Source organism: Medicago sativa, chromosome 1 (assembly GCF_051527215.1).
Source record: "Medicago sativa cultivar Bolivia chromosome 1, Bolivia_mono, whole genome shotgun sequence".
NCBI classification, from domain to species: domain Eukaryota; kingdom Viridiplantae; phylum Streptophyta; class Magnoliopsida; order Fabales; family Fabaceae; genus Medicago; species Medicago sativa.
The window spans coordinates 5,836,889-5,857,126 of record NC_140749.1 but is presented as its reverse complement, the minus strand read 5'-3'; the positions used below and the strand labels follow the sequence as shown (position 1 = coordinate 5,857,126).

General features: G+C 36.1%; 1 protein-coding gene and 1 long non-coding RNA gene across 2 annotated transcripts in view; one reads left to right on the top strand and one right to left on the bottom strand.

Annotated features, from left to right (window-relative positions):
* Window positions 1-20,238, bottom strand: part of LOC146952040 (S-adenosyl-L-methionine-dependent methyltransferases superfamily protein) — a 49,127-nt gene that overhangs the window by 4,430 nt on the left and 24,459 nt on the right. The gene's annotated exons all lie outside the window — the stretch shown is intronic.
* LOC146952043 (uncharacterized) lies at window positions 7,836-16,897 on the top strand. The gene is made up of 4 exons (XR_015011492.1): window positions 7,836-8,142; window positions 8,220-8,277; window positions 16,518-16,566; window positions 16,656-16,897. It is a non-coding gene; the product is annotated as an uncharacterized LOC146952043 (long non-coding RNA).

Here is a 20,238-nt window from a genome sequence, read left to right as displayed (position 1 = left end):
TCAATCGGCTTTTTTGAAAGGTAGACATTTGGTGGATGGAGTGTTAGTGGTGAATGAGGTGGTTGACTTGGCTAAGAAATCCAAACGGGAGTGTCTAATCCTCAAGGTTGATTTTGAAAAGGCATATGATTCCGTGGATTGGGGTTTTTTGGAGTATATGATGAAAAGAGTAGGAATGTGCGATAAATGGGTTAGATGGATGAAGGCTTGTGTGTTCGGGGGTAATATGTCTATCCTTGTTAATGGTAGTCCTACAGAGGAAATTAATGTGAAGAGAGGGTTGAAACAAGGTGACCCTCTAGCACCTTTCTTGTTTCTTTTAGTGGCGGAAGGCTTTAGTGGGTTGATGGCAAATGCGGTGAACCGGAATTTATTCAAAGGGTTTGAAACTAAGAATGGGGGTTTAATGATATCTCACCTTCAATATGCCGATGATACCCTTTGTATAGGTGAGCCAACGGTGGACAATCTTTGGACTTTGAAGGCTATGTTGCGGGGATTCGAAATGGCGTCCGGATTGAAAGTCAACTCTCACAAGAGCTCTTTAATAGGAGTTAATGTTCCAAGAGACTTCATGGAGGCGGCTTGTGGCTTTTTGCATTGTAGAGAAGGTAGTGTCCCGTTTAAATACTTGGGGTTACCGGTGGGCGCTAACTCAAGAAAGGTGGCGACTTGGGAACCTATGTTGGAGCAATTGAGGAATAGGCTTAATTCTTGGGGTACAAAATATGTTAGCCTTGGTGGTAGAATTACTCTCCTTAATTCCGTTTTGAATGCGATCCCTATTTTCTATCTATCTTTCATGAAGATTCCGGTAAAAGTGTTGAAGTTGGTGACCCGGATCCAAAGAGAGTTTCTTTGGGGAGGCGTTAGAGAGGGTAGGAAGATTTGTTGGGTCAAGTGGAAGCGGATTTGTCAACCAAAGAGCAAGGGAGGGTTAGGGGTGAGAGACGTTAAAGGGGTGAATTTGAGCCTTATGGCCAAGTGGAAATGGCGTCTTCTCCAAGAAGGTGATCCTCTTTGGAAAATGGTGTTGAAGGACAAATATGGAGATAATATTTCCGAGCTCGTCCCGGTGGATGGGGTAAGGTTGCCTCGCTTTGCATCGGGGTGGTGGAAGGAGTTGATGAATTTGGAAGGTGGAGTTAGGGAGAATTGGTTTACTAATAACGTGGAACGGAAGGTGTCAAATGGGAGGGGTACTAGTTTTTGGAATGATAGGTGGATTGGTGACCAACCTCTAGCTTTTGCTTTTCCTCAGCTTTTTTCTATTTCGACCCAAAAAGAGGCAAAAGTAGCGGATTTGTGGAGTGTCCTAAATGGGGAGGCGTCTTGGAACTTAATATGGAGAAGGCAACCGTTTCTTTAGGAAAGGAATTTAATTGAAAATCTATTGGCTTTAATTGATAGAGTGATGTTGGGTGTTGAGGATGATAGATGGGTGTGGACTCCGGATGAGGGAGGTGTGTTTTCGGTGCGTTCCACTTATAGAGCTTTAGAGGATTCTTTGTTGCTTGATGAAGGGGTGAGTGCTCTTGAGGAAGGTGTATTCCGGAATCTTTGGAAGAGCCCGGCTCCATCCAAGGTGGTGGCTTTCTCTTGGATGGCTATTTTAGATCGCATTCCGACGAGATTAAATCTCCGGGCTAGGAGGGTTTTACCTACCGGGGCACCTTGTACTTGTGTGTTGTGTGGGTTAGCGGAGGAGACAACGTCCCATCTATTTTTTCATTGTGAGGTGGCTTCGTTAATATGGCGCAAGGTTCTCAATTGGTTAGGCATTAATTTTATCACACCACAAAGCTTGCTCGTTCACTTTGCTTGTTGGTGTGGGGAGGTTAATTCGAGGAAGCTAAGGAAAGCATTTTCATTGATTTGGCATGCATCGATTTAGATGATTTGGAAGGAGAGGAACGCCCGGGTTTTTAAAAATCAATTCAAGAATTTTGACGAGGTTGTGGATGATATTAAGGCGGTGTCTTGGTGTTGGTCACTGTCTAGACTTCGGATTGCCTCTTGCCTTTACTACGAATGGTGTTGGAATCCGAGAGATTGTATGAAGCGAAAGGGGTGACAGCGGTTGTTGTGTAGGTCTGGGCTGTGCGCTGCTGTGGCTTCTGCATTGGCTTTCTGTGCTGTTGTTGTGTAGGTCTGTTGGAGCAGTTTGGTTTTGGCTTGGTGGTTTTGTTTCATAGTTTTGTCTCTCTTGGTGCATAGCTAGCGCTACTGCCTTGTTGTTTTCCTGTTCCAATCAGTTTTGGAATTGTATTTTAGGGGGTTTTTTATTGAGTTGGTGTATTGGTGTTGTAAGGTCCTTTGTTTAAAGGCCTTGCTTGTACTCTTTTTCCTCCTATTGCGGGCTTTGTGCGTCTTGCGCTCGCCTTGCTTATTAATATATGCTGTTTCAAAAAAAAAAATCTCCTTAGCAACATTGAACAGAGTATGTCTACAAAGATGCAGCATTTAGTCAAAATGGGAGGGAAATTTTTGTATCTAACTATCTATGCAGCAAATACATTATTTTGATAAAACCTATGCAGCAAATACTTGTGCTATATGTCAATTGTGCATTGCAGAAAATAGCAGTTTGTTCAAATTCCACTATGCAGTAGTGTCATAGCACCGCTATAGCAGATATTTCACAATAGGCTAAAATATGATTTTGGTCCCTGCAAATATAGCGAGTTTGGGTTTTGGTCCCTGGTAAAAAAAAAAATTGAAATTCATCCCTTCAAAATTTTTTGTTTTTTAAAAAAGTCCTTGGCCTCATTTTCTTGCTGATTTGGCACCATTTTGCTTAGGTCTCACTTGCTGACTGGACGAATTCATCCGCATCGCAAATACATGGCATTTCAAGGGTTTTCAATGTGACAAAGGGGAAAAAACATACATACATATCATGTTTGTTACATTTGTTTTAATATTTAAATTTATTCTTATCTATTTGTTACATGTGTGTGATATGTATTCAAAATTGAGGGTATTTTTGTAAAGAAAAAGTCAGCCCAAAAGTGCTGAAAGGGATAGTTTTAATTAACCATTTGAGGGTATTCTATTAAAAATCACCCATTTGATAAAAAAAATATTACAAATAACTCTTACTCCCTCCGTTCCTTTTTAAGCGTTTTTTTAGAAAATTAACACAAAAATAGCAATGTGTATTTTTGCATATTTTCTTCCTATTATACCCTCATTTTAATTCACCAATAAATTCCTATTTTTTTGCACACACTTTATCTTTCCAATAAATTTAATATTTTATATTTCTCTCGTAACAAAAGATTGTCAGTTATTATCTTTTTCTCCAACAAATTCCTTTTCTTTTGCGCACTCTCTCCCTCTCATAATAAACAATTGTCAATTTTAACGCAACCTTCTTAACATTATATGAATGACAATGAATATATATATATATAGGCTACATAAGTTCGTTTATATAGTGAAAGAAATAACAAACCCGTGGAATATGGGAGAACCTTTATATTCTACGTAGTATTTTTTCAATTGTTACGGATTTATATAATGTGATTTAGTCACACTTTTTGGATCAGTGAATGCATTTGGTAATTGATTTGCTAAACTTTGCAAATGAATTATCTTTTGAACTTCCAGTTCACATTGTTTTGTTCGATGATCAAGATGAGATAATGAAGATTCATTCCAACTGATCTCCCTTTTTAGCTGCATTTTCTCTCCCCCTAATATTGGGAAATTTGATTCATCAAAATGACAATCAGTAAATCGAGCTGTAAATAAATCTCCTGTTGTGGGTTCAATATACTTTATAATTGATGAAGATTCATATCCAACGTATATTCCCAACCTTCTTTGAGGACTCATCTTAGTGCGTTGTGTTGGAACATACACCGCACATCCAAAAATTCTTAGATGGGAAATATTTGGTTCTTGACCAAAAACTAATTTCAAAGGGGAAGAGTCATGATAACTTGTTGGTCTGATGCGAATCAATGTTGCAGCATGCATAATTGCATATCCCCAAGTGGAAATTGGAAGTTTGCTTCTCATGAGAAGTGGTCTTGCAATTAACTTTATACGCTTGATAAATGATTCTGCAAGTCCATTTTGTGTATGAACATGTGCTACAGGATGTTCAACATCAATTCCAATGGACATGCAATACTCATTAAAAGCTTGAGAAGAAAACTCAGAGGCATTATCAAGACGTATTTTCTTTACAGGATAATCAGGGAAGTGAGCTCTTGTTCGAATTAGTTGAGCTAGCAATCTCGCAAACGTCTGGTTGCGAGTTGATAACAAACAAACATGTGACCATCTAGTTGATGCATCAATTAAAACCATAAAATATCTAAATGGTTCGCATGGTGGGTGTATTGGCCCACAAATATCACCATGTATACGCTCTAAAAAATTTAGAGATTCGTTTTCAATTTTCATTTATGATGGCCGAATTATCAACTTCCCTTGTGAACAAGAGGTACATGAGAATTTATTAGATTGAAGAATCTCCTAGTTCTTCAATTGATGACCACATGAATTTTCAATTATTTTTCGCATCATTATATATCCGGGATGGCCCAACCGGTCATGCCAAACCTCAAATTTATCATGATTTGTAAACTTCTGGTTTACAATTGCATGTGCTTCAATTGTACTAATGTAAGTGTAGTACAAACCAGAAGAAAAGGCAGGTAGCCTTTCTAATACACATGTTTTTATCCAATTCATGTCTTGTAATACAAAGATATTCAATACTTTCTTCATTTCTTGTTTCAAGATGATATCCATTTAGGCGAATATCTCTGAAACTTAATAAATTCCTATGAGACTTGGGAGAATATAATGCATTCTCAATTTTTAAATTTGTTCCTCCACACAATATTACATTAGCTCTTCCGGAGCCTTCAATTATCTTTGAACTTTCAGATATAGTACTAACACCGGTTTGTCTCTTTATCAAAGAGGAGAAATATTTTATATTCTTGAAAATTGTATGAGTTGTTCCACTATCGGCGAGACACATATCTTCATTATTGGGGTTAATGTTAATATTCATTCTATCTAAAAATGAACAAATAAGAGATAAGTATAAATATAAGAATTACTATAAAACTTTTATTATTATCAGATAAAACATAACATAAAACAAATAGATACAACATAAAACTGTAAAACTTTTATTATCATTAGATAAAAACATAACATAAAACACTTTTATTATAGGAAAATATAAGGTACTCTTAAACATTTTATTGGTGGGGTTCTATTCCTGGATATTTTCATCTCTAATGAGATGATCAATCTTTTCATCAGGATCAACAATGAAATCAGCAGCATCTAAGTGGGTAATATCGATATTACCATAATCATCTTCATCATTTTCACATGCAAAATGAGTTTCAGCCTTTTTATCTTTATTCTTAAGTGATTGTTGGTAAAGATCAACAAGATGTTTTGGCGTACGACAGGTACGACTCCAATGACCTTTACCACCACAACGATAGCAAATACTCTCATTATTTTTTCTGCTTTGACCAATCTCATTCCTTCCAACATTTTTCATCTTCTGGTGAGAAAATGTGTTTTTGTAATCTCCATTGTGATTACGATTAAGACCATGACCACGTCCCCGTCCACGACCACGTCCACGTCCACGACCATGTCCATGGCCACGGCCACGAGTTTGTCCATGTAAAAGCTCGTTATTTTGTTCTTCCACAAGCAGGCACGATATCAAGTCAGAATACCTTTTAAAACCTTTGCTGCTGCAGGATCACATTAGATGCATGAAAAGTGGAGAATGTTTTTTCTAATATCTCCGCATCAGTCACTTTTTCTCCACACAATGTCAATAATTTTAAATACAGCCGAGTTATATTCGAATTACAGACTTAAAGTCATGTAAACGCAAATGCATCCATTCGTGACGAGCATTAGGAAGGATGACAATTTTTTGATGGTCAAACCTTTCTTTTAAATTGTCCCAAAGAACTTTTGGATCTTCTATGGTAAGGTATTCATTTTTTAGATCCTGATGAAGGCAGTGACGAAGGAATATCATGGCCTTAGCCTTTTGTTGATCAGTTGTTACTTTTCCTTCTTTAATAGTATCTTCATGCCCTTCGCATTTAAATGAATTTTGGCATCAAGGGCCCAAGCCAGATAATTTTTTCCAGAAATATTAAGAGCCTCAAAATCAAGTTTTGCAAGGTTCGACATGATTCAATCTATAATACAGAAGAGCATAATCATCATTCAACACACACACACACACACGCGCGCACACACACACACACACACACACACACATATATATATATATATATATACTATGACGGAAATAAAAATACCATTTTATTTAACAACCATGATTACAAAATATAACGATTACAAAACATTATAAGATTTTAATCTAATCTCTATCAAAACAAAAAGTAACCACACAAGCTAAGCCAAAAAATGGTAAAATTTCAATTATAGCTAATTCTACAAAATCTTTTCCCAATTCTTCAATATGGGTGAAAAGGATGAAGAACACAATGGCCACAAGTAGAGTGATGCACAGGAAAAAGATTTTAGCCATTTTGTAAGTATGAGTAAATGTTTTGAGATGTGAAAATTATGAATGAATGTGAGGTATTTATAGAGTGAATTTTGTAAAAATGACCGTTATTGTTACCGTTAAAAACACTGTTCATAGCCGTTAAAACACTGTTCATAACCGTTGAAATCACTGTTCATGACCGTTGATTTCACTGTTCATGACCGTTAAAAACATTGTTCATTAACGTTGGATAATGAGAAAAATATTTTAAGTGTTAAATATCATCTATGTTAGGACACATGAGTAATATAGAAAATCACAATACAACATATATGGTAAATAAATATATATGATAATCACATTAAATTTTAATTATCTGTCTCATGAATCAATATTGTAAATGGGGTTTTAGACCTCCATTAAATATAAAAGTTAGATGGGGTTTTAGATCTCCATTAAACATGAAAGTAAAATTAAATTAGATGGGGTTTTTAGACCTCCATAAAGCATAAAAGTAAAATTAGATTAGATGGGGTTTTTAGACCTCCATAATCTTACTTACTAAAGCTTAACCCCTAAAGCTAACCCTAACCCTAATATTTTCCGCCCATTTTTTCCTCCACTTTTCTAAGCCATTGGATCTTGCACATTTAGGCGCCATTCAATTTTAGCCATTCATCATATTTCATATTTATCTCTTCTATTTTCCGAAACAACTATTTCATATTTATCTCTTCTGTTTTCCGAAACAACTATTCATATTTATCTCTTCTATTTTCCGAAACAACTATTTCATATTTATCTCTTCTATTTTCCGAAACAACTATTTCATATTTATCTCTAGCTTAACCCCTAAAGCTATCCCTAACCCTAATATTTTCCCCCCATTTTTCCTTCCACTTTTCTGAGCCATTGGATCTTGCACATTTAGGCGTCATTCAATTTTAGCCATTGATCATCTTACTTAATGCCACCTAAACCTTAATTACGAAACAACTATTTCATATTTATCTCTTCTATTTTCCGAAACAACTAGTTCATATTTATCTCTTCTATTTTCCGAAACCACTATTTCATACTTATCTCTACTTCCGAAACAAATTGGCCCTACAACTATTTCATATTTATCTATAGCCCTATTTTTTCGAAACAACTATTTCATATTTATCTATAGCCCTATTTTTCCGAAACAACTATTTCATATGTTTTCAAAAATATGGTGATGGGAATCAGAGCAAAAATTTATCCTTTGTTTTCCTCCACTCTGTAACGTGCCATCTTGATACAATGAATCACGTTAATTTCTTTGACCAATTCTTTGACCTTTGGAGCAGAAGTTTAGTTGTTTCCAAGCAAACATACGTACTTCTTCATCCTCCCTTTGTAGCTCTTCATCACTTTCTCTATTTCCTTTCTTGATGGTAATTTTTTCTTCTTCTCCAACTCTTATCATTTAGATCTCAGAAACATAATCAGACTTTTATATCAAAGCTAGGGTTTCACAATTCAGTTAGAAAACAGAGACAGGGTAATAACAACGATGGAACGAAAGGTTTTCCCTATCGCTATCGCGGTGCTCCTTTTCCTTCGTTCACGCTTCCGATGAAGCTGATGATGCGGTAATTACGATTTATCTCATTATTCATAATTTATTTTTGGTTGTGATGGATCTCTGATTTGCGTTTTTTTTGTTTAGATCTTCTAATGAGGATTTTCATAGCCGTTGGATTGTATTGAAAAGGAGGAATACAATGGTAAGTAGATTTGAATCAAATTTTTTTTTATTCTAATTGAAGTAGTTTGATTTTTATTTTCTTATTATTATTATTAATTGTGTTTTGGATTTATGTTAACTTTGATATATGATGTAGGATTTTTCCTACACGTCATATAACTATGTACACGTGAGTATATATAGGATCGTTTCCACAGGGAGTTACGTTTAATCATAAGCATTTACACAATCGTTCACATTAAGGGTTTGGATATAATTTGTTTGTTTGTAACACTATATCCATGTTTGACACTAAAGTAAAAACGAGAGGGGATCGAACTATTTCGCTTGCGGTATAAGATAACGAGCAAGCATAACAGCAGCAATCTCTCGATCGATTAACAGACTCTAGCTTTATAACCAATATTATTACAATCATTTCTACAATATCCTTCATGTCCAAAGCGACATCGTTATTTCTAGGTTATCGTTTAAACATTCGTGTCCAAATTCCTTAAACGATAACAAAGTCGATCGGATAACTTAATCGACCGTGTCCAGCCTGGTTAAGCATCCGAAAGCATAAAAATCTTGATTAAAAGTAATTATCAAAGGTTTACAAACTTGTCAAGAGTGATATAACATAAGATAGATTGTTATTCTAGTTCTAGATTCAAGAGTTTGTGTCCAAATCATCTTGAATCTCTTTGAAAGCATTAAAAGCAAGAATAACAACAATATTGAATCATATAGCTAGAACCATATATATTAAAAGATCAAAAGATTACATAATAGCTTGATTGTTACCTCAATACTACAAAGAAGGTTAGTTACATATAGACATGTAAACTAATGCAAGGAATGAAGGAAAGATGAAGATTCCATGCCAAGATCCTTGATGTCTCAATGAATCTAGGGTTGAATCTACTCCTTAATCACTTGCTTTGTGTTTCTCTCTATGAAATAGCTCTAACCTCTCTCTAGAAATGTATAAAATGTTTCAATGGAATAGTGAATACCTAAAAGAGAGGTAAAAATGCTATTTAAAAGGCCTGTGTTTTTGCACCTGCGCTAATAGCGCAACTCACGCTAATAGCGTGGTAAGGCGGCCTATAATTTGGCCAATGGGAGCCTGCCACGTTGTTCTTGCCCTGCTGCTACGCTCCAGCCACGCTAATAGCGTGGCTCACTGGAGCATTTACGCTAATAGCGTGAAATACGCTAATAGCGTAGCTCTTCAAACCCAGCTTCTGCTTCCACGCTCCAGGTACGCATATAGCGTAGCTCTCTGGACATTGTACGCTAATAGCTCAGAATACGCTATTAGCGTACTCTTCAAGAGTGCTCCAGATCCACGCCCCAGGTGCGCTAATGGCGTATCCCTCTGACCTTTGGCATTTCTTCATCACGCCAATAGCGTAGGACACGCTAATGGCGTAGCTTCTTTGAACTTTGACATTTCTTGCTCCTTGCTTGTAATTTCCTGCACAAAAAGGGTAGACTAAGGCTCAAAAGCATAAATGACATATTAACACAATATTTGGAGTTTTCCATAGAGAATCTTGCAAAACAAGTCACTAAAACGCCTAAACTCCTATGCGAAATATATCACTTTTAAACACTTATCAAACTCTCCCCAACTTGGCTTTTTGTTTGTCCTCAAACAAATCAATTGAAAAGGAAACTAACAAGGCTTTGGACAAGGTTTTCAACATGGTGTCAAACAATTCAAAACAAAAATAAACAAATGGTGATTCAAAAATGATCGCGTGGACAGGCATGAAGTCCTCCGCTACTCTAGGTTCAAACTAAGAATGCGACAAATGTCCTAAGCACAAACTATACATCATAAACTTCAAGACATAAACATAACTATCTATGAACCACACCTAACACACTTCTATGAAAGCAAATGCAATATAATGATAACAATGAATGAGGTAATGAACACACATCCAACAATCATGCTAACATCCTATTTAAGTTAGGTGTCCATCCAAATATCGTCTCAAAAAGCATAAAAGCATGGATCAAAAGGTCTTGCAAGGGTTATAACTTGGCCGGGCTACAAAAGAAATGTCATATGTGGGGCAATTGATCAGAAAGCCTATCAAAGAGGAACATTTTTTTGTATCACAACTTGAAATCCATATACTTCCCTACCAAGAATTAAAACCTGTGGTGATTAACAATCAAACTTATAACCTTGACAACTTATTCTATTTTTGATTTTTCACTTTCTTTTTCTTTTCTTTTCTTTTCTTTTTCAAATGTACAATTTTTTCTTTGATTCAATGTTGTCAGGTTATTTTACAACTTCACCAGAACTTAACATATAATGCCTCCTTTTTCTCCCCAACTTGAATACAACAAAAACTCTAATTGAATGTTCCCCTATCCTAAGGCAAGGGACAAAGTACAAAAAGGTTAAGGGTTCAACAAAGTAAAAATATCAAAGTCCTATAAGATTCAACCATGAACTGGATTTTTGAAAAATTTCAGGCAAATTCAACAAGCATTGTGCTTATGAATATTGACAGTTCATGTTTGAGGACTTGATTCATTAGGCTCGGATTGGGGTATCAGATACTCGCTCTTCTCACAGGTAGGCTTTATGTGGTCAAGTAGGTTACTCTCAATTCAAAAAGTGCCTTGATCCTTTCCATGCTTTCAAACAATTCAAAATAATTATCAGATTTAACATAACTAAAACAAGTTAGACGGTGATTATTGGTCTCCAGCATATATACAACAGATTGAAGCTACTCACATTTATGTTAAGTACTAAGTGGTTCAAAAATATTTATGTCTATGAAAAGAATTAAATGATATATATTTTGTGCAAAGTACAAGTTTCAAATTCTTATTAAAAACCTAGAATAAAAGAAAACCAATACCTTGGCCTTACGCTTTATCACAAGTAATATCATTATCACTCACCTGCTTTTGCTCAAACATGGCTCCATGGAGCACTTTAAAATTTATTGTTCATGAGCAATTTTCTTTTGAGAAACACAAGCAAGATGTAAACAAAAATTTCATCCAAAGCATAAGTTATTAAACCAAAAAAACTAAGTTATTAAACCAAATATAAAGTAACAAAGTAACAAAGTAACAAATCAAGCACTAAAAACCACAGTGCTTGAAGAGTACAAAATACAACCAAAATAAACATATGTTCCAACATGAAATAAAAACGAAGAGTTATAAAGCAAAAAGAAAAACATCACTAAAAACTCAAGTTCACTGATCATCCTCTCCAGCATCATCCATATCAAGATCCTGGTACACATCATCATCATCACCCACGACTCCAGCATCATCAGGTGTCGCCTCATCATCAACAGCATCAGCCACCCCCACATAAGGATTTGGCCTGCCCTCAGGCCAATGAACATAAGCCTGGTACTGCTCAGGAGTCATAACCGGGTACTCAGCATTTCCCGGATGCATGTGAGCATTGTAGAGGTCCTGGTGTATGCCCATGTTGCTCCTCCAAATTGCCTCATTCTGGTCCATTAAGAAGCTGTTCTGGTCCCTCACGTACTGGTTATGCATCTGCTGCTCCAGCATAAAGGTCTGCAAACCTGAAAAGTCAAAAGAACCAGCAGCCTCAGATGGGCCACCTTCATCATCAGAGAAATGGTATTGGGCTGCCCTCTGCTCTGTTTTCTCCCAAGTGCGAATATGAGTGTCAGTAATGGCCCCCTCAATATCCTCATCATAGGGTCCAGAAATAGGCACTCCATTAGCCTTCAGCAATCCCATAATCAAACCCGGGTAGAACAATGCCACCTTCTTAGCACCAGTGGCAACTTTCAAAGCCACAGCCTTCATCTCATTAGCAATGATGCGAGCAATATCAACAGGCACTTCTTTCATAATGCACCAGATGAGTGGTAGAACTGCTTTTGGGGCATCGGAAGTATGGGCTCTTGGAAGGGCATTGTGGACAAGGAATTGGAAAATTAAGCGGGCAGTAGCGGTCATCTCCTTGGTAAGTGCATGCCTAATCTCTCCCTTGTCATTTTTGACAAATAGCCTACCCTTGTTCATTATATCACGCTCAATTTGCTGATATTTCCAATTTCCTTGAGCGTTTCTCTTAGCATAGGTACACAAGGTGGGCATTGTGGGGTCCTCAAATGGCTCAAGGTTTAAAGCATTTTCAAGGAAATCATTGATTGCATCCCTATCAAATGGGATTTGCTTTCCTCGGACGTAAGAAGTCCAAGAGAAAGTCTCAGCAAAGGTAGCGGGTGAGGCATCAGGGACAGCATTACAATAGAACTCCCTGATTAGGTCGGTGTTAATCTCGGTTGCGGGCACGAGGAGTTTGGTCCATTTGCGACCAGTGAAAATGTGGAGCATATCAGAATGCTCACCACTAGGGTGAATGTCAAAGGTTTTCTCGTGCCAGGTTTTGTACTGTGCCATCTTCTTAAACCTGGCAGAGTGGGCAGGGGTGGGGAAACGGTTTGGGATTGCAGGTGCAGCAGAGGAAGAGGCACCTTTGCCTCTAGGACGCTTAGTCCCGGTAGTTTTTTCAGCATTTTTCGGTGCCATCTGCAACAAAACCAGGAAACACCAACATATTGCATAGAAAATATTAGCACAAACTACAATTGGTCATTTAAAAATATCAAAAATTTTGAAAATCTGGGCAAGTACGAAGAACTACGCTAATAGCGCCAGTCACGCTAATAGCGAAATTTTTCTGGGAAACTTTCGCTATTAGCGTAGGATACGCTTTTAGCGAAATTTTTCTGGAAAAGTTGCGCTATTAGCGTATATTTCGCTAATAGCGTACTTCTTCGTTCCTGCAATTTTCAAATTTTCAAAATCTTTGTTCCTGCAATTTCTCAGCACAACCCATCATATTTCAACCCTAGGTTTCATCCTATGTCTCTAAAACACAATAGAATCATGAAAAGGAATCAGAATCACAACATTGGCACACAAATCATTCAAAACCCTTGTTTTTCAAATTTACAAAATGGGTCAAAATCAAAAGATGAATGTTTGTTGCATGTGGGTTATGATTATTGTTCCTTTTCCAACTATTATCATTAAAGAACAATCTCTATTCACAAATCAAAACTCTAACCCTAACCTAACCATCTCTAATCATGTCAAAAGCATGGTTTTTTTTTTTTTTTTCAAATTTAAGAACAAAGATAGGAAGAGAATCAAACCTGTTAGTGCAGTGATTGGATGCAAGCAATAGAATGAATGATGCAAAGATGAATGCTTGGAACCAATTGACCCAAAAGAAAAGGGTTTTGATTTTTAGGGTTAGTGTGTGAGTGAGAGAAGTTTTTGTGTGTGAGAGTGAGAAAGGGAAGAATGAAACCGTAAAAGGAATAAGAGGAGTGGGTTGTGGGAAGTTAAGGGGAGTTACTCCCCTTGGGCCCACAAAAAATTTTCCCTCACACCAAAACCACGCTATTAGCGTAGCTCTCTGGAGCTCCCACGCTAATAGCGAAAAATACGCTAATGGCGTGAGGCTTCAGGATCAGTTTTTCAAAGTTTTTCATTCTGCTTGTAAATGTATATGTACTACCACTATATGCAATAAACATAAAAATACTTACAAAACTGGGTGTGCCTCCCAGCAAGAGCTTGTTTTACGTCATGAGCTCGACGCATTTTGAAGAAATCACGGTTCGCTTAGTGAAATCGTCGACATACACCGATCAATTTCACCCCCGAAATAGGGCTTAAGCCTTTGCCCATTCACCGTCCAGTCGGACTTTGTCATTGGAACTTCTACACTACCGTTCCATAAGGCCTTTTTTCTTTGATTGTAAACGGATTAGACCACCTAAACTTGAGCTTTCCCAGAATTAACCGAAATCTTGAGTTACAAAATAACACCATTTGTCCTAGCTCAAAGTTTTGTTTCACAATCCGCTTGCCATAATAGCGCTCACCTTCTACTTGTACACTTTTAGAAGATTCAACGCTTGTTGCGCATTTCTCCGCATTCTTGTATTTGAACCTTCCTCTATTCGCCCACTTACTCTTGGTCAAAATTAAGAAATCAAAACGCTTTGTGCGCACAAAACGCTTTGTGCTCTAGTTCAACCGGCAAGTGGCACGACTTTCACATGCCTCATCAAGCTTTAATGACCAATCTATTCGTGATGCCAACACGACCTTCTTTTCTAAGATTCCTTTGAATTCTCGATTGGACACATCGACTTGACCAAGTGATTAGTAACATAAAAGAAAGTATAGGTGTAAATATGTACAACAAATATACAAGAACCAGTTTGTGCAAAATTGCTTAACATGACAAAATTGTTTCGATACTTATGAAATTATCCGCTACTCCCCGGCAACGGCGCCATTTTGATGTAAGATTTTTCCTACACGTCATATAACTATGTACACGTGAGTATATATAGGATCGTTTCCACAGGGAGTTACGTTTAATCATAAGCATTTACACAATCGTTCACATTAAGGGTTTGGATATAATTTGTTTGTTTGTAACACTATATCCATGTTTGACACTAAAGTAAAAACGAGAGGGGATCGAACTATTTCGCTTGCGGTATAAGATAACGAGCAAGCATAACAGCAGCAATCTCTCGATCGATTAACAGACTCTAGCTTTATAACCAATATTATTACAATCATTTCTACAATATCCTTCGTGTCCAAAGCGACATCGTTATTTCTAGGTTATCGTTTAAACATTCGTGTCCAAATTCCTTAAACGATAACAAAGTCGATCGGATAACTTAATCGACCGTGTCCAGCCTGGTTAAGCATCCGAAAGCATAAAAATCTTGATTAAAAGTAATTATCAAAGGTTTACAAACTTGTCAAGAGTGATATAACATAAGATAGATTGTTATTCTAGTTCTAGATTCAAGAGTTTGTGTCCAAATCATCTTGAATCTCTTTGAAAGCATTAAAAGCAAGAATAACAACAATATTGAATCATATAGCTAGAACCATATATATTAAAAGATCAAAAGATTACATAATAGCTTGATTGTTACCTCAATACTACAAAGAAGGTTAGTTACATATAGACATGTAAACTAATGCAAGGAATGAAGGAAAGATGAAGATTCCATGCCAAGATCCTTGATGTCTCAATGAATCTAGGGTTGAATCTACTCCTTAATCACTTGCTTTGTGTTTCTCTCTATGAAATAGCTCTAACCTCTCTCTAGAAATGTATAAAATGTTTCAATGGAATAGTGAATACCTAAAAGAGAGGTAAAAATGCTATTTAAAAGGCCTGTGTTTTTGCACCTGCGCTAATAGCGCAACTCACGCTAATAGCGTGGTAAGGCGGCCTATAATTTGGCCAATGGGAGCCTGCCACGTTGTTCTTGCCCTGCTGCTACGCTCCAGCCACGCTAATAGCGTGGCTCTCTGGAGCATTTACGCTAATAGCGTGAAATACGCTAATAGCGTAGCTCTTCAAACCCAGCTTCTGCTTCCACGCTCCAGGTACGCATATAGCGTAGCTCTCTGGACATTGTACGCTAATAGCTCAGAATACGCTATTAGCGTACTCTTCAAGAGTGCTCCAGATCCACGCCCCAGGTGCACTAATGGCGTATCCCTCTGACCTTTGGCATTTCTTCATCACGCCAATAGCGTAGGACACGCTAATGGCGTAGCTTCTTTGAACTTTGACATTTCTTGCTCCTTGCTTGTAATTTCCTGCACAAAAAGGGTAGACTAAGGCTCAAAAGCATAAATGACATATTAACACAATATTTGGAGTTTTCCATAGAGAATCTTGCAAAACAAGTCACTAAAACGCCTAAACTCCTATGCGAAATATATCACTTTTAAACACTTATCAATATACCGATAACTTTTTGAAAGAAATCGGTTTCTGCTACTACATGGAGTATATTTTTGTTTTTGTTGAGAATTTTCAATTATAATTGAGTTACTGCTGTTAGATTTAAGTAAAACCTAATCTGGATTATTGATTCATGATCACGCATTGTCATAAGTTAGATCAAGTTATTCTGAATTATGAATTTCATGCAATTGAATAAACAAACTAATTAGTCTATAATTAGGAAAAATAAATAGTTGAATGTATTTTCCCTATAATTAGTCTACTTCCAATTTTAAAATTTTTGTATACTCCAATTTTAAGTTTTAATATATGAGATTTCATGTTGTTAACACATGCCTTATTTGCTGCTTCCTGTTGGCTTTTTTTTTGTTTCCATGGTCAATGTGTGTGAGGGAAATCCAAGATTAATTGAATCATTTATCTTGATTGGGACTGTATAGTTTTTGTAGGTGGTGTGGAGTTGTGATATCAAAGCCTCCTAAAACTAAGGTTTCTTTTCCAAAGCCTAAAGATTTACAAAGCCTTTCACTTCATAAGGCCTAAAATACCGTGTGGTTATTCCAATTTGTGCGTTGTAGAGAGGAGATGAAGTTTATCTCAATGCCAGTCACACAATTGGCAGCTTGGCCGCGCACCACCCACGCCGCGAGACATGGCCGAGAAAGAGATGAAAGATGATAATTAAGGTATGCAATGTGTCTCAACCAATTTGCTCTGCTATTTTAATTATACATTGATGCAATCTTCTTAATTGATTTGTTGACCCGTGAGATTGAGTTGGTTGATCAAATTTTTTGAGCGTTGAGTCAGAGGAAGCAAATATGGTTATTGTTCTCTGTGAATATGACTGTTTGATTGGGAATTGAAATCAAAGGGATTTTTAACTTCTCCTGTTCTTTGTGGCAAAAAGGTTAACTACAAATTGAAATTTCAGTATCTTTCTTCCCTTTCAATTCATTTGCTGTTCAAAATAGTTTTCAATAGATTTTTAGGTTTCTTTCCAAATCAAGGTAATTGTAAGAACATTTGTTTAATTTGGTTTTTGGTTATTTGTAGTTTGATGAGTTTATTAATCGCGTTGTTATTTAATTTGCTATCATCTCTTATATTAAATATTGATTACCACAAATTAAATATATTGATTTTGATTGTTATATTTTGAATGTTGCAGGGAACATGGATCAGGAAATTGCCACAAAGAATCGTGAGATTGAACAAAGTGAGAATATAATAGAATCACGCATCAAATCCATATCTTCAAATCGTCTCCATTTGTTGGTTTCAATTCGAATTCTCCTAAGAACAAGTTTGGCTCATGACGACAATGGAAGAAGGTTGTAGAGGTAGCAAACGAGTATCAGATTTTACTATCGTGTATTTTAACATATTCATTAGTTGGTAGGAATGGTGTTAATAAAATAAAATGATTGATACTTTATAATCATGGTTTACTAGAACCACATATGGTATTTCTTTTTTTATAAACACCAATATGTTAATTGCTTGCTAACAATTAATGTAGTGAATAGCATACTTGTTGAACCACTGCAACTTAATATGAAAGTAGTCTATTGATAGATGATGTTGTTTATGATGATGAATATGAATGAAAGCCAGAGGAATGAGATAAAGGAGAAAAAAAAGCTTTAACTTGGATTTGATATGTATCAGTTTTGCAAAGTAAAGGAAAAAAGAGTATTGATTTGTTGCTATTTATACAGGTGTCGATACCCTTTAACTCGAAGCCATTGGGTAAGTAGAGTTGTTCTATCTATCAATTATTTCATGTATTTATCGTGTGTCATTTGAGTATAATAAAATTGAAATCACAGTGTCAACTACATTTTAATAAACTGTATTTATCTTTACAAGGAAAGATAGAGATATCTTCTTATATATTGCTTCCAGGTTTTGTTGTTATGAGGCATGACCTTTGTTGTTTTTTATTTGCAATTTTAATTTAGAGTTGATGGATTTGTTAAGCTTTGATTACTATATTGTGTTCTGGATCTTTTAATTTCAAATCGAATAATAAGGATTTCATGATCCAACAGTGCGATGCAGATGACAAATTATCTTGCTATTGAAATCTTAGTAACATGTTTCATTCAATATTTAAGTTATTTTGGGCATTGTTCAATCATATGTCAAACTGGTTGGGTGATAGGCCAAACCGCAAGTGCACGGTCTATCGAAGTAGTAATAAAAAGATATCGTTCCGACAGGGAGTTATGAATTCAATCAACTTTCAACAACGATTAGAAAAAAGTTTTAAGATTATAAAATTGGGATTTTTGATTAAAGGAAAACAATAAAAATAAAAGGAGCCTTGGGATTATTGGTTCATCATAATGACGAATCCTTCACTAGCCAAAACCTTAACTTATAATTTCATGTTTTATACCTAATTTTTAAAGACCGGTTTCCCTTTAGCCCCTCACCTTTCCGATCAAGTCCGGTGAGATTTACCCCTAGCAACCAAGCCTATTTTGCTGACTTGATTACTAGAAGAAGCTTATAAGGATTGAAACTACACATGTCTCAAGAATTGCAAAGACTATTTCACTGCCTTTACAATTCTTGTCTAGATTCACTTGTTCCAATATCAAAGCTCCGCTTTTGCATTATGAATTGATATTTGAGATGATGGATTAACAATTATCAAACCCTCCACTTTCGTTTCCACAGTTTGATAATGGTTAATTCATGTTAAAACGGTGAATCTAGATTAGAAGTTACGGTTACATGAAATTAGGGTTAAAGCTTGGTTCGATTAGGATTATGTCATTAGACTTATCCAACAATCCCAAGACAAGAGAAGTCTACTCACTAACGTTCATTGTAGACATAGAAGAGAAGAAGAAGAAGAAGAATAACAATAAAGTAAAAGTGAACTTTTATTCCAAGAACAAAAGATGAATATTTGTGATGGAGAGCTACTTTATTTATAGCTTTACAATCGACTTAAAATCTAAGCAATTACAAGGGCTTTTCGGTAAAACTAAAACAGAGTAACTTGGGCTTGAAGAAAAAGCAGCAAAAGGTATCCTGGAGGGTGGCACGGCCGTGCCACATTTTGGCACGGGCCGTGCCAAGCTTTTGACTTGTGGGAGACATATTTTTGTCTCCGTATCTTCGTATTTTTGCTCCGAATTTGCTCCAGACTCCTTTCTTTTGCTCCAAGGCTCCTTCCATCATATATTCGTTCCTGAAATATAAAATATGCAATTGTAGTAAAAAGATTCAAAAAGGAAATAATATTGCAATAAAATAAATTCAAATCTAAATAAAACTAAACTAAATAATGCATAAAAGTAGACTAAATATTGACTCATCATTGGGGACAGTTCTCCCTTTGAGGTTGATGTAGTTTAGGTAATCCATTTTCTTTATTAATTGAAACATTTTTACATGATTTCATACATGAATATAAGGGCTAGGAGAATATTGTAATTCTGCAATTGCGGTCTTAACGAGTTAAAGGGTTGTAGTTGTTGCAGTTTTTGGCGTGTTTTATCGGTTGTTTCTGCTGTCCTGGTGGTTTTCCTAGCTGTGTTGGTGGTGGAGCTGTTTAGCTGGCTGTTATAAAAGCACAACTTAGCCGACTCCCTGCTGTCAAGGAGAGGTTTTACTGCTGTCTGCTCACATACGGCCAGCAATGGTCCTGTTATGGTGGTCTTTTGGTAGTTGTAATTGTGCTTTTTGGGTTTTAAGGTTTGTCCGCATACATACGTAACCTTTGTATGTTTTCTTTGTCTCTTGGCAGCCGTGTGCGTCTTGCATAGGCTTGCTTTCAATAAATTTGGCTATTTCAAAAATAAAATAAAATGATGTTTACATGAATTGATTGATGCATATTTTTCATTCAATATTCAAGTTATTTTGGGCATTGATCTATCACATGCCAATCTGTTTTAAGAAAATTGGTTGGTTTATATAATTTGAGGTTGTTGACATTTTTTGAATTTCCATATTATCAAATTCCATTTTTACAAATTTTTTGCAACTCTAATTAGCATATATACTAATCTGTTGCTTTCTTTGAGGGAATAAATTTGGATTTATGCTACTTTTTTTGTAGTCCTCGGATGATACTCTACATTTTGGCTTTAGATTTATGACTATATTAACAAGCCTCATGGAAAAGTAGTCTTTCATCTT